Here is a 16211-nt window from a genome sequence, read left to right as displayed (position 1 = left end):
AATAAAAAAAATAATTAAAAATAAAATATAAAAAAATATATAGATGTGTTTTATTTCGTTCTAACTGTATTCTGATATTAATATATATATATTTATATCAAAATACACTTATAACGAAATAATATATATATCTATATACATAAATATATACGTATATATCACTATATATATACCTATATATAAATAAAAATATTAAAAAAAAAATATATATATATATACGTATATATACACATATGTATATATATACATATATTAATTCTACACATATATTTATGTAATAATTTTACATAATTAGGTATCCTAATTAATTACAATTAGCGGGACCTGCCTGACCACCCATGCCGAAAGTATAGGGAATTTAATTTGCTAGCACTATATTTAACCCTATAACTTTCCAAGACACCATAAAACCTGTACATGGGGGGTACTGTTTTACTCGGGAGACTTCGCTGAACACAAATATTAGTGTTTCAAAACAGTAAAATGTATTACAACCATGATATCGCCAGTAAAAGTGACGTTTTTTGCATTTTTCACGCACAAACAGCACTTACAGGGACGATATTATTGCTGCAATACTTTTTACAATTTTGAAACACAAATATTTGTGTTCAGCGAAGTCTCCTGAGTACAACAGTACCCCTCATGTACAGGTTTTATGGTGTTTTCAAAAATTACAGCGTCAAATATAAGGCTTGTGTTTAATTTTTTTCACATTAAAATTCGCCAGATTGCTTACGTTGCCTTTATGACCCTATGGTCAGGGCCGGATTAACATAGGGGCTGATGGAGCTGCAGCTCCAGGCCCAGGCCCATGGAATAGGCCCATTGATTTAAAAAAAAAAAATAATAATAATTTTTTTTCTTTTTTACATTTTTTTTTTTACACACTACGCATAGGGTTGCCAGGTATTTCTCATGTATTTGTTAGGGTTGCCAGGTATTTCTCAGAAGTATTTCTCAGGTAATTGAGGCTACCTAGCCGGTGCCGGTATTGCAGTAATACCGGCAATACAAATGTCTGTCTCAGTATAAACAGAGATTATTCTGCAGTACCAGCGCCGGTAGTTTGTGTGGATAGAGGCAGTGATAAGAAGTTACGGCATCTCCCTCCCTCCCTGCCTCTCTCTACTCACTGATCCACGGGGGAGCAGCTCTGCACAGAGAGTCCAGACAGCAGCTCCAAGACATGAGGATGCTGAGACATTGGGACACTGGGGAACATGGAGACCCTGAGACACTAGGGACACAGTGGCCCCATGTCTCGCAGTGGCCACTAGTCTGTGTCCCCATGTCTCCCAGCCACTGTCCCTAGTGTCTCAGTGGCCCCATGTCTGCCAGTGTTACCATGTGTCCCCATGTCTCTAAGTGTCCCCTAGTGTCCTAGTGACATTGGGAAATTGGGAGACATGGGGACACAGACTCTAAGGGACACTGGAAGCCATGGGGATACAAACATTAGGGGACACTGGGTGACATGGGGACACTGAGACACTAGAGGGCAATGAGAGACATGGAAACACTGGGGGACACAGGTAGACATGGGGACACTGGGCGACTTTGAGACCTAGGAGACATGGGGCACTCCCAGTGTCCCCACATCTCCCAGCCAGTGTCCCTAGTATCTCAGTATCCCCATATGTCCCTGGTGTCTCTCAGTGTCTGTAGTGTGCCAGTGTCCCTAGTGTTTCCTAGTCTCCCAAAGTCCCCTAGTCCCCCAATGTCCCCATGTCTCCTAGTGTCTCAGTGTCCCCTAGTATAAAAGAAAAAATCTCAGGCACTCACTGTAATAGATTTAGGCAGGTTTATTGGACACCGCAACGTTTCGACCTTTACCCAGGTCTTTATCAAGTCTCCAATGTCCCCTAGGTATCAGTGTCCCCTATGTATCAGAGTGTCTCAGTGCCCGATGTCTCTCAGTGCCCGATGTTTCTCAGTGCCCGTAGTGTCTCAGTGTCCCCTAGTATAAAATAAAAAAATCTCAGGCACTCACTGTGATAGCTTTAGGCAGGTGAATTGGACACTGCAACATTTTGACCTGTACCCAGGTCTTTATCAAGTCTCCAGTGCCCCCTACATATATCACAGTGTCTCAGTGTCCTGTGTCTCCCAGTGTCCCCTCGTGTCTATCACCCTGTGTCCCCATGTCTCCCAGTGTCCCCAAGAGTCTGTGTCCCCAGGTCTCCCAGTGTTCCCTAGTATCTGTGTCCCCATGTCTCGCAGTGTCCCAATGTCTCTCAATGTCCCCTAGTGTCCTAGTGACATGGGGCCACTGGGAGACATGGGGACACAGACACTAAGGGACTGGGAGACATGGGGACACAGACATGCACCCTTTTTGTGTATGTTCGCCCTTTCGGACGTTCTGGTTATGTGATTTGTGTCAGTGGTCCACCCTTTTACCGCATCCATAGACTTCCTGCTTTACTGGACACTGCTGTTAGGGGGTATGGGTTTACTTGAAAGATGAAAGCGTGAGATTAGCAAAGGGTTTGTGTTTTCTCATAGTTGCATCCTATGAGTTTCCCTCCAGCACCATCTCCATCAGATACATGACGCTTAGGAGGTAGGACTGTTTTAGTGTTTTTGGTCAATAAGATTTTGTAATTAGGCCCATCATAATTATCAGCACCAGGCCCACTGGGCTCTTAATCCGGCCCTGCCTATGGTAGCCCAAGAATGAAAATTACCCCTATGATGGCATACCATTTGCAATAGTAGACAACCAAAGGTATTGCAAATGGGGTATGTCCAGTATTTTTTAGTAGCCACTTAGTCACAAACACTGGCCAAAATTGGCGTTTTTTGCATTTTTCACACACAAACAAATACAAACGCTAACTTTGGCCAGTGTTTGTGACCAAATGGCTACTAAAAAAGACTGGACATCGCTTATTTGCAATACCTTGGGTCGTCTACTATTGCAAATGGTATGCCATTATGGGTGTAAATTTATTTCCTGGGCTACTATACAGTCTCAAAGGCAACGTAACCAATCTGGCGAATTTCCATTTCAAATGTAACACGCTATATTTGACCCTGTAACTTCCAAAAACACCATAAAACCTGTACATAGGGGGTACTGTTTTACACGTGAGACTTTGCTGAATACAAATATGTGTATTTTATTGCAGTAAAAGCAAACAGTATTATGACATTGACAGTTAAAATGTCATGAAGAACGAAAAAAATAAAAAAAAATCTTATTTTCTCCCATTTTTTTCATATTAAATTATGTTTCATAGCTAAATATTTGATATTAAATGAAAGCCCTGTTTCCCCTGAATAAAATGATATATAATAAGGGGGGGTGCATTTAATATGAAAGAGGTGAATTACGGTTGGACAGACATATAGCGCAAATGCCAGGTTTTGTTTACGTTTTGTTTCGTTCACAACTTGTACATTTGGCTGCGGTGTTAAGGGGTTAAATGAAATATATATATATATATTTATATATATATATATATATATATATATATATATATTCACAAAAAGTAAATAATATGACGTTTTACAATGTCTTAACTATATGATTTATGAGAAATTGGACATATATGTAAAAAATGATTATGTTTTGTGAGTGCCATTTCCATGTCTCTATGCTATTTTACACATAGTAGAAAGTTCCATCTGCAGCATAGCACTTTCCTTGTGACATCACGTGATTCTGCAGCCATGCTAAACTCTGGCAGCCATTTCTCTCAACAACGTTTAGATGATATCACATGACGTCATAGTAGGATAATAGCAATTGACATCACAGAAAGATACACAAAGGAGTAATCTGTCATTTCTCTTTAGCGCATTTGAGCAGTAAAGAGTGTGATTTAATTTCTGAGCATTTTTGCCAATTGTCTTGCTTTTTTTGGTTTATCATAACAAAACCAAAAATGCCGGGGTTGAACAAGAAAAGAAAGAGAGTGAGAAAGAGAAAAAAACAACCAATTGAGAATTGGAAATTGAAATGGAAATGGAAACCCCATAAACAAACAAAATGCAAGAAGGCAAAGCGTAAAAAGAAAAACGTGGAAGACCACATGAAAAATGTGAAAGACCACATGAAAAATGTGGAAGACCAGAAGAAAAATGAGAACAGCAAAGGTAAGAAATTGTAGTAGGGAGTTAGAGAGGAGGTAGTAGTCTATATAAGGCAAGTTAAAGAAAGAAAAAGTGAAGGTTTGGTTTGATAAAATATAATAAAATCAGATTATAATCTGAAATACACCATATTGTTATACACAACAATTGAAGATTATACTAGCGTAGTATATTAATAATTTTAATTTTATTACTGACAGGAGATGAGTATTTTGCTTTAACTTTCTTTACTAATTCAATAGCAGCAAAGAAAAAAACAGTTGAAATAAAGAACCAACCAGAATAAAGTCCTTTGCTGCTATGGAGTTAGTAAAGAAAGTTAATGCAAAATATGAAGCATCCTGTCATGTGGTAATATTTACCAACATCTTGGTATATTCCAACGTGTACCACAGAGTTGTATAAAGTTAAATGATATAATATTATATACTTCTATAGCCTATATAGTCATTATGTTAACAATTTGTGTAAAATTAAATATACAAATTCCCGCAGAATGGTGGCTCTTCCAATTAGGGCCATACATATGCTGTATAATCTATTGATTATTGTGATTTTACTGACTACTTATACTTGCACATTTATAATGCTACTGGATATGTTCGAGGATTAAAATGTAATAAGTAATAGATTTATTCACTTACACTATTAATGCATAACGAACTCTGGTATAAAAGACACTATTCTAGTAGATTGTAATGGTTTAAAAAAAAAAAAAACATACATGCTGCACTTGCATGCTCCTCGTAATTTTATTTCAAAGTGCACACTAAACATCATCACCAAAGTGAAATGGATTAGTCTTCCATGAAGTACTTTGCCCTGCTCAATTTTCAATTTTGGGTTTCCCTCCTAAATTAGAGATAATAGGAAATAATGCAAATAATGATTAGCGATCACATAAATTAAGACAATGCATAATTTACAAATCTTCATAAGCAGATTATGTTGATGAAATTAAGTAATAATTAGAAAATGATTACAAATGCTGAGCGTGGCCAATTTGTTGAGATCTTGTTGAAGAATTTTACAATATGATTACTAATTATGAAATATTTTTCTCTACAGTAGGAGGGTCTAAGGAGCAGGCCATTCCTTTTTCATTCGAAAGACTTTGCTTCCGTCATGTCATAGGAAGAGGTTCTTTTGGGAAAGTACGTAATAGAATAACCCTTAATTTTCTTGTTCAAAATGTAAAATATCCTTTTGTTATTTGTCTTTGGTTACATTTCCCTTGACTATATAAATCACATTTCAACCTATAAACAAATCATTTTAGTTTCTTTGCTTTGTTTTATAGCATTTCATATCTTTCTTTCCTCATTTTATTTATTTCTTTCCTTTTGACACTGTTGCACATAGAAGGCTTATCAATAAACTGCAATATTTGAGTTTGGATTCCAATATTGTTGAAAGGGTAAGGCAGTGGCTGAGTGACAGGCAACAGAGGGTTGTAGTCAATGGAGTATATTCGAAGCTTGGGCTTGTCACCAGTGGGGTACCTCAGGGATCTGTACTTGGACCCATTCTCTTTAATATTTTTATTAGTGATATTGCAGAAGGTCTTGATGGTAAGGTGTGTCTTTTTGCGGATGATACTAAGATATGTAACAGGGTTGATGTTCCAGGAGGGATAAGCCAAATGGCAAATGATTTAGGTAAACTAGAAAAATGGTCAGAGTTGTGGCAACTGACATTTAATGTGGATAAGTGCAAGATAATGCATCTTGGACGTAAAAACCCAAGGGCAGAGTACAGAATATTTGATAGAGTCATAACCTCAACATCTGAGGAAAGGGATTTAGGGGTGATTATTTCTGAGGACTTAAAGGTAGGCAGACAATGTAATAGAGCAGCAGGAAATGCTAGCAGAATGCTTGGTTGTATAGGGAGAGGTATTAGCAGTAGAAAGAGGGAAGTGCTCATGCCATTGTACAGAACACTGGTGAGACCTCACTTGGAGTACTGTACACAGTACTGGAGACCATATCTTCAGAAGGATATTGATACCTTAGAGAGAGTTCAAAGAAGGGCTACTAAACTGGTTCATGGATTGCAGGATAAAACTTACCAGGAAAGGTTAAAGGATCTTAACATGTATTGGTGGAAAGACGAGACAGGGGGGATATGATAGAAACATTTAAATACATAAAGGGAATCAACACAGTAAAGGAGGAGACTATATTTAAAAGAAGAAAAACTACCACAACCAGAGGACATAGTCTAAAATTAGAGGGACAAAGTTTTAAAAATAATATCAGGAAGTATTACTTTACTGAGAGGGTAGTGGATGCATGGAATAGCCTTCCAGCTGAAGTGGTGGAGGTTAACACAGTAAAGGAGTTTAAGCATGCGTGGGATAGGCATAAGGCTATCCTAACTATAAGATAATGCCAGGGACTAATGAAAGTATTTAGAAAACTGGGCAGACTAGATGGGCCGAATGGTTCTTATCTGCCGTCACATTCTATGTTTCTATGTTTCATAAATAGTCAGGAGTTCACAGTAAATTAACAGATAATTTAAAATTCAAGACAAAATAGTGGTAAATTGTAGAATTGAAAATGGCTGACTTGGAGATATTTTTTTCCATTTAATCTAAGTTGGTCTTGAATTTCCAACTGCCTTCAAAATTTACAATGAATTCCTGATAATTTACGCTTTTGTTAGTAATAATATCAGACTGTCTTCAGGAACAGCCCATTCTAAAATTAGTTGCATACATTAAAATATATTCTATTTTTAGTTATTCACCCACCATATTGAAAAACAGTTATGTTTGCCAATGGCTGCTAGCTGCATGAAATTGTAGTTGGATACCACTTACTATGGGGTTTGAATGTAAACAAGAAGAATGCACTAGCCAAAATCAATAAAACATGATATAACAGAAACTGAATACACTTTCTAGCGAATCAAAAGTTTGTATTTCTTTGATTTTACAAGTTTATGATGTTTTGGAACACGACTCAGAAGAACAGTTATTTTTTTTCAAAAAAAATATCTTAGAGAGCTGCATGGTAGCAATTTTTGGTTCCACTGTAAATGCTGGATAGAATATGGTAAGTGGGCTTTAGTATTTCTGTGTGGATCCATGTTCAGATGCATGTTAAATTGGCAATACAGAAGTCTTATGTTGAAATGTAATTAATTTTATGAAAATATTACCAAAATGTCTACAAAAAGACAACCACATTTAGACCTTGCCATTCATATCCTTCAGGCTTTCTCCCCAGTTACTGAACAGGAGGTGGCTGCACTTCTCGTTTCCTCTTACCCCAACACTTGTCTGCTTGATCCTGTCCCATCTCAGCTCCTCAGATCTTTCTCCCCTTGTCTTGTGCCATCCTTAACGTATATCTTAAACTGCTCCCTTTCTTCTGGCATTGTCCCTGCTCCTCTAAAAGATGCTACTTTCATACCTGTCCTAAAAAAAAATCCATCCCTTGCCCTGATTTCCCTTTCTAACTACCGTCCCATATCCCTGCTCCTTTTTCCTGAAAGCTTCTAGAACAACTTGTCTTTACCCGTTTGGCTTGCTTTCTTAATTCCAACTCTCTCCATGACCCTATTCAATCTGGCTTTCACCCCATCCACACTTCTTAGACCGCACTGATTAGAGAAAAAACTGAACTTATCTCTGCTAAGTCAATTACCCTATACTACTTTGTTCTTGACCACTCTGTTGACTTTACACTTTTGATGTTGAGTCCTCCTTCTTCAAACTCTTCAATCTCTCAGTCTTTGTTACACTGTTCTCTCGTAGTTCTCCTCGTATCTCTCACAACTTTCATCCAGCGTCTCCTTTTCCAATAAGATGTCCTCCCCCCATCCTATCTGATCCCCTTTTGTTTTCTCTTTATACTGCCTCTCTTGGTAAACGTATTCATTTCTTTCGATTCTGCTACCACCTGTACGCTGATGACACCCATATATATTTATTTTGTGTGTATGTGGCTATATTTTCCCCTGCAATTGTTTTGTATCTCTTACATCACATCCTGTGATGTCACGCATATATAAGTTATTATGCAAATTAGTATGTCTGGTATTTTTTTACAATAAAGGTGGGAACCCTAGTCGCTACAGACTGTAATGAATACTGTAGCTAGGCTGCTTTTCTTTCCTGTTGCTCCTCTCACATCCCGCCCCTCTGTCAATCCTTACATTGGCTTTTTGTATCCTATCGGAGTCAATTAAAAAACTAACACTTACCTATAAATCTCTAGACAACTCTAGCCTAATTAACTCTTCACTAATTTATAGGTGTGCCCCTTCTTGGTCTATTCACTCTGCCCATGACCTTCTCCTGTCCGCTGCTCACAGCATTACTGCTAACTCATGCATGCAGTATGTCTCGGGGGTGATCCTTTCATTTGGAACAGCCTGCCTACCCCCATTAGTCTTCAATCATTTAAGTCGTCCATCAAAACACATCTCTTCAGAAAAGCTTATGGCCTCCCAGAGTAACTTTTTCAAAAACCTGTCTCTTGATCTCTTTTAAAGGGCCACAATCCACTCTTACCTTCCAGTCCTGCTACTTCCCCACCTTGTCATTTGGTTGCTAGCCCCCTTAAAGTCCTTCCTTTTGTGTTTTTATACCCCACGTCTTCTTGACTGTAAGCCCGTTTAACCCCTTAAGGACCAAACTTCTGCAATAAAAGGGAATCATGACGTGTCAGACATGTCATGTGTCCTTAAGGGGTTAAACAGGGTACTCATCTACCTATTGTTGGTGTAACTTTTTTAAATCTAATTTATTGTTAAGTTTCCCACTTTTATAATATTGTTAAGCGCTGTTGAAGAAATTATTGCTATTTAAATACAAAAAAAGAAAAAGGGTAAGCTAAACTGTGTTCCCTGAAGTGAAAATAACAGGACAAGTTTAAAGAAAATAAAAAATAGGCAACTCTGTCAGATATATAGTTAATTCATTCTCATTAGTTGCTCTTGATCATGTTAGGAAGAGGCATAGTGGCGATGGAAAATAGCAGTATGGTGTGAAGTGTGGGTGAGTGGTAAATACATCTCAAGATTGCTGAGAATTTTTTTTATTATGTATAGGTGATGGTAGCAACAGATAACATCACTAAACAAAATCTAGCAGTGAAGATCATTAAAAAGAGAGAGATGCTAAAAGACAAAGACACCACTCTAGTGGAACGCAGAGTGCTTGAGGTAGTAAGAGGATGCCGCTTCCTTACCAATTTATGTGCCACTTTCCAGACAAAGGTACTAAAACCTCTTCATCCTTTGACACTTAATCACTAGAAACATAAAGCCCAATGATTATATCTGGATCCTTCTTTTTAATGTTTTATTTTTTTTCTCTGTATTTGCCAACAGGATCATGTAGTATTTGCTATGGAATATGTGCATGGAGGTGACCTGCATAATTTCCTGCGAATGAATGGGAGACTGTCCATGGACGTTGTGAGGTAATGCAAGAAAATAGATATTTGAAAGTCAAAGAGGTCAAAGGAGGAGGGTATTGAAAATGGAATGAAATAAAAAGGACATGTAAAACAAATTAAGATCTAGAAAATGAATTATGCAACTCCTGGGATCCAACTCTATATTTCACCTGAACATCTCTAAGTTTATTCACCTTAACATCAACTTGAACATTGTTTTACAAAGACACAAAGAAACATACTACTGAATTCAAAACGGTAACAGTGTTTGAGATAAGGGAAAACCAAGGCTAATCAATTATTCTATTTTTTATCAGATTTTTTGCAGCTGAATTGGTGTGTGGCCTGCAATATCTACATAAGAATGGCATCATCCATAGGTAATTTGCAGTATTCAATATATTTTTATATATCACATTCTCTCTCTAATCTGGATTATAGCTTTCCTATCGACCTACTAATATATGTATTATCTTTACTAATTCTTGAAGCTTTACTGTTCATTTCACATTGTCTATCATCTTTGCAGAGACCTTAAGCCAGCGAATATTCTAATAGACAGCAAAGGTCACCTTAAAATAGCTGATTTTGGTCTTTCATTGGAGAATATGTTTAATGACCAAACAGCTACAGAATTTGTTGGCACATTGGGTTATGCAGCACCCGAGGTAAGGAATACAATATTCATCATCACTTATGATATCATGTTCATTCAAACTTTATTTTATAGTCAATGAAACAAACAAACAAACAAAAAAAAAACTACTTAGCATTTAGAAGCTGACACTGATGTCCAATGTTTAGAAATGTCAGGGTGAATGACAGTGCTCTGACATCAGTGAAATATGAGTAGCATAACCTGACCCTAGAAAGGAACTGTAAAGACTGGCCATGAATAGTAAAGTTCACTTTGTATTCTAATCTGAAGTTATAATGGAACAACATCTGGAGCAGTGAACTGTTCACAATGTCAGACGATTCAGCTTTCTCGGATCTTGATCTTGCTAAACTTGTCTGCAAATACTGAAAAAACTGATTCTGCTCTGTATTAAGTAGGCATGTGCATGGGGAAAATATCTGGCTCGGTTCGGCATTCCGAACTTCAGGACTTCGTCAATTCGGGACTTCGGCAATTCGACACTAAGGCACTTCGGAACTTCGCCACTTGGAACTTCGGCAACTTTGGCACTTCGGAACTGCGGCATTTCGGGACTTTTCTTGCAGCCGCTTGGTAGATAACTCCCTAATACCCACGGTATTAGGGAGTTATCTACCAAAAGGCTGAAAGACCTAAATTGGTCTTTCAGCCAAATTTACTAATACTAAGTAAAAATTAATTAGTATTAGTAAATTTTGCCCCTGTACCGCGAGTAGGGGCATGTCTATTAAACAGTGAGAAGCCTGTGGTTGCTCACTGTTAAAAAAAAAAAAAAAAAAGAAGGGTCCTCCCTCCCTGAGCGGTGGGTGGGGGCCCTAAAAGTAAAAAAAAGGGGGGAGGACCTATTATTCTCCCCACCGGCTCCCACCCCTGAGCAGCGGGCGGGGGCCCTAAATAAAAATTGGGGGGGGGGACCTAATGTCCTCCCCACTGGCCCCCACCCCTGAGCGGTTGGTGGGGGCCCAAAATACAAATTGGGGGGGGACCTAATGTCCTCTCCCCTGGCCCCCACCCCTGAGTGGTGGGTGGGGGCCCTAAACAAGAATAAGGGGGGCAACCTAATGTCCTCCCCCCTGGCCCCCACCCCTGAGCGGTGGGTGGGGGCCCTAAACAAGAATAGGGGGGTGGACCTATTGTCCTCCCCCTGGCCCCCACCCCTTAGCGGCGGGTGGGGGCCCTAAATACAAAATTGGGGGGCCTATTGTCCTCCCCCTGGCCCCCACCCCTGAGCGGTGGGCAGGGGCCCTTAAGAAGAATAAGGGGGGGACCTATTGTCCTCCCCCCTGGCCCCCACCCCTGAGCGGTGGGTGGGGGGCCCAAAATACAAATGGGGGGCTATTGTCCTCCCCCCTGGCCCCCACCCCTGAGCGGTGGGTGGGGGGCCCAAAATACAAATGGGGGGCTAATGTCCTCCCCCTGGCCCCCACCCCTGACCGGTGGGTGGGGGCCTTAAACAAGAATAAGGGGGGGACCTAATGTCCTCCCCCCTGGCTCCCACCCTTAGCGGTGGGTGGGTGCCCTAAATACAAATTGTGGGGGTCCTAATGTCCTCCCCCCGTGGCCCCCACCCCTGAGCGGCGGGTGGGGGCCCTAAATACAAATTTAACCCCCCTGGTGACTAGGGGTCCCCAAACCCCTAGTCACCCCCTCCCCCAAAAAATAAACCCCTACCTACCCCCCTCACCCTAAAAAAATTGAGGGGGGACCATTTAACTAAGTACCTGTATAAAAAAAATTTAAAAAATAAAACTTACCATTTGATGTTTTCTTTCTTCTAAAATCTTCTTTTCTCAGCCCCAAAAAAGACCAAATAAAAATCCACGCGATTAAAAAAAAAAAACGAGCGCAAAAAAAATCCATCTTCACCTGGTGAGGGCTCCGCGCAGACTGAGCTCTGCAGGGTGGGGCAAGGCTTATAAAGCCTTGCCCCGCCCTTCAATTAGGCTCAGAGCACTCTGATTGGTGGGTTTAAGCCATCCAATCAAAGTGCTCTGACAGGTAAATGAAGAGACTGACAGGTAAGTCTCTTCATTTACCTGTCACAGCACTCTGATTGGTTGGTTTAAAATCCACCAATCAGAGTGCTCTGTGTCATTTTACACAGCGTGGGAAAGTTCTTTTCCCACGCTGTGTAATTTGACTCATAACTCTCTGATGGGGGCCGGTGGGGAGGACAAATGATCCATAATATAGATCCAAAATAAAACAGTCATCATTGTGTCCTTCGTAACACTCACAATTCTTTTGAACATACCATGTCTTATAGTCTTCTCCTCTACCCTAGGTCTTTACCTCTACCCTACAATATACTAAACAGTTTTATTATATGTATTCAATTGTCAATTATTCTTAAATATTTTCTATGGCAGATGATTTTGGAGGAAAACTATAATGCTGCAGTGGACTGGTGGGCATTGGGAGTCATTGTTTATTTGATGGCTACAGGACATAGTCCTTTTTATTGTGGCAAATCAACCGACAAAGCAGTTGATTCAACCCTTGATGACACGCCATACTATCCATCATACCTTAGCAATGACACACGAGATTTCATACAAAAGGTGAGTGTGGCTGTATCATATCTACAGAATAAAGTCATGAAGTAGGAAGGACTGTTATATTGAACAGTTGGATGAAATAGCAGGTTGAGTTACATTAAAGAAATATTCAGAAGCAGACCTTTATGGATGTAAAACAGGACCTCTGTAACAAAGAGCTCATGCAAAGAAATGCAATAATGATAATACATGTTGCTACAATTTGACATTTTTTTTTTAAGTTTAAGGATCACTCCAAGCATCGTAACCATTATAGCCCACTCTAGTGGTTATTATGTGAGAAGTACCCTACCCCATTCTCTTCTAATAGGACAGGCCACATAGCAATGGTAAGCCTTTTTACCTGGTTCCCATTGGGTGCTTGCAGGCCTGGTGATGTGCAACCATCGTCTGAGGAGGTGCATATGTAAATGCCATTGCCATTCATTGGCTGAGAGCGTCAGCAGATCACTCTTAACTAATAAATGCAACTCTGTGCAAAGAAATATGCACAGAATTGAGATTAGCTGGCTAAGTACGCTTGTTCCAGGCTGGCTAATGATGCCCCAATGATGCTGCCGGCAGTAGAGGTACACCACCATGAGCAAAGAAGGTAAATCTCAATATGTGCTGCATTTCATAATGAAACACTACACATCAAGACTACAGCCATCATGACCACTCCAAAGCACTGAAGTGGTCACGGTGCTTGAAGTAACACATTAATGTAGTACGTTATAATTGAATTAACATAGTTTGGTATTATTCTATATATTACTTCATATAAATTACAAATTTTATTGATTTTATATTGTATGTTTGAAGGCAGAAGTAGTTTTATTATGTACTTTTTTTTTCTCTTTGCAGCTTCTCTGTAAAACACCATCCCAGCGTTTGGCAGAAGAGGGAGATATTCGAAGACATCCCTTCTTTAAATCAATTGACTGGAAAGAGCTGGAGGCTGGAAGAGTAGTCCCCCCTTTCTCAATATACACAGTAAGTATAAGAAAATAATGTTTTTGCCTTTAAAGCTGCACATTTCAAAGTCAACCTCAGGTGACAAGTCCACATGCAAGTTTGTGTCATTAGGTGGAAAAGGGGAATGGAGATACTTATCTTAAAATCTGTGTCATTAGTTCCACCTTCCTCTCTCCAGCTCCTGATTGATGACATTACCAGGTCTCATGTATTCAACATTTGGAGGTTTATTGAACTATGGATGTAGATATAAGACAATGGTACACTACACAGATCTTTTAACACACAAGTAGCAGGAAACTACAGGAAAGTATTTAGGCATTGAGCAAGAAGTTGCCCATTTTTCATCAACCATCAGAGAGAATGGAAATTAGTGGTATTCAGAAGCTCATCAAAGATCAGTCTTTTGCCACATTTTGCCATAATTCATAGCACACATAAAACAATGTCAGTGTTTTTTTTACTAAAGTAAGAGTTCAAAATGAATTTGAAGTGAAATTTAAATATTTAAAATATAAATGTAAGGTCAAAATAGCTAAAATGTGAAAATGCTCTATGTCAGCTACACAACTAGGTTGGCTACTAAATTTGACATTTATTTTGATTTCTCACTTTAGTAAATAACCCTGTTAGTCTTTCCTTTGTCATGTGTAGATATTTTAATTACAATGAAATTTCAGTGAACCTCAGATTATTCCAGATGACTTCCGTGGGTACATGACACGGTGGTTTAGCTTGGGGGAAAGTTCAACAGCTTCAGGTTTGCAATTACTTTTCCCAAACTGAGCATCTCAGGGTAGTACACAAGGGCCTTAAAATGGGCCAAGATGGTCATTTAAACTCGGAAACAAATGCTGAGAGATGAAAAACCAATGCGAAAAAAGACCTTAAAAAGCAGCTTTGTCTAACATATACTAAGATTATTCTTTGCTCACATCTTTTCTCTGTAGCAATATGTCCATGTCTTCACAAACACTTTAGACACTGGAGATGTCTTGTCATCAGAGGCTGTGGAGGAATCAATTGATGCTGAAAATCAAAAGCTGTTCAAAGGGTTCACGTACATCAACCCCAAATGGAACATCTCACCCCAGCCAACAGCAGCGTCTTCATGCAAAGCGCCATCAAACAAAAGGAAAAGAAAGATGGTTGAGAGTGACAGTGAGAAACAATTAATTCCATGGAAAAAAAGGAAATTGGAATTAGACCAGCCAATAGCAGCCTCTTTAGTAAAACCGAACAAAAGTAAAAGAAAGATGTTGGATGATGAGAATGAAGCAGAAAGAATATTAAAGAAAACAAAATTGGAATTAAACCAGCCCACAGCAGCCTCTTCAGTGAAAGCAAACACGATTAAACGAAAAATGGAAATCAATGGCTATGAAACAGAAACATTTCCAAAGAAGATTAGGACATAGAACTAGCCCAGCCTATAGCAGCCTTTTCTACTAAAACTTGAGGCGTGAAAGAATATGATCTACTGCAGTGGTTCCCAACCTTTTTTCTCTTTAGTAAACCTTGGCAGCCCATTTCCATAAATAGTACCCCTTATATTAGCAAAATATTTGTAATTATTATAGTTGCTGTTATTTCAAATGTATATGCATTTCTCTGTCCCATCTCCCCTTTTTCTCTGCTCCAGGCTTCTCACAGTGCAGATACACTCATGTGGATACACAAACACACAGACTGACACACGTGCAGATACACAGATACAAACACTGACATACATACACATGATGACATACTCATACAGATACATAATACAGATACACACACTGACACACATGCAGATACATAGACACAGATACAAGAACTAAGATACACATGCAAATGAAGAGATACACATGCTGTTGCACAGACACGATGACACACATGCACATACCCACAGAGAAAACACTGACACACACTCATATAGATTCTACTGCAACACAAAAGGCACGATAATAAGCAATATTACTACTGTTTCAATGAATCCTGGGCACTCTTTTATAAATAAATAAACTTTTTATAAAAAGAATCAGCATTGACATTTTGGACAGTGTTTCTAATGCTCCATTGGGATAACTATCTCATTCAGCGGCTTTGATGACTTTGAATTAGACCGTTATCTTATTCTGCAGACAGAAAAGGTGAGTAAATATAAATTTGTTTTTTGTTTTCCCTTATATACCTTCTTCTTCTTTGTGTTTTGCCATGCCTACCTTAGGAGTAACACTGATCCACCTGATTAGTCTCCTCAAGGATCACTGAAATTTGAATTGTACAACTCTGTTGTACATGTGCACTTGAAAGATCTTGCAACATTATCAGTGATGTCCCAAAATCCTAGGAAGCTTGTTTGCCATGAATGCACTTTACAAACTGGGCACCAATCCCATACCAGTGAGTCACAATTACCGGACTGGCATCTAGCAATACTACTTGTATACCTATAAAATGGTTTTCCTCGCAAATAATTTTAAATCATTATTAATTATATTTCTGGGAGAAGAAATCTGCCAGAGATCTGATTATTAAATA

This window comes from Pelobates fuscus, chromosome 2 (assembly GCF_036172605.1).
Source record: "Pelobates fuscus isolate aPelFus1 chromosome 2, aPelFus1.pri, whole genome shotgun sequence".
Lineage (NCBI taxonomy): Eukaryota > Metazoa > Chordata > Amphibia > Anura > Pelobatidae > Pelobates > Pelobates fuscus.
This window is presented reverse-complemented; position numbering follows the sequence as displayed.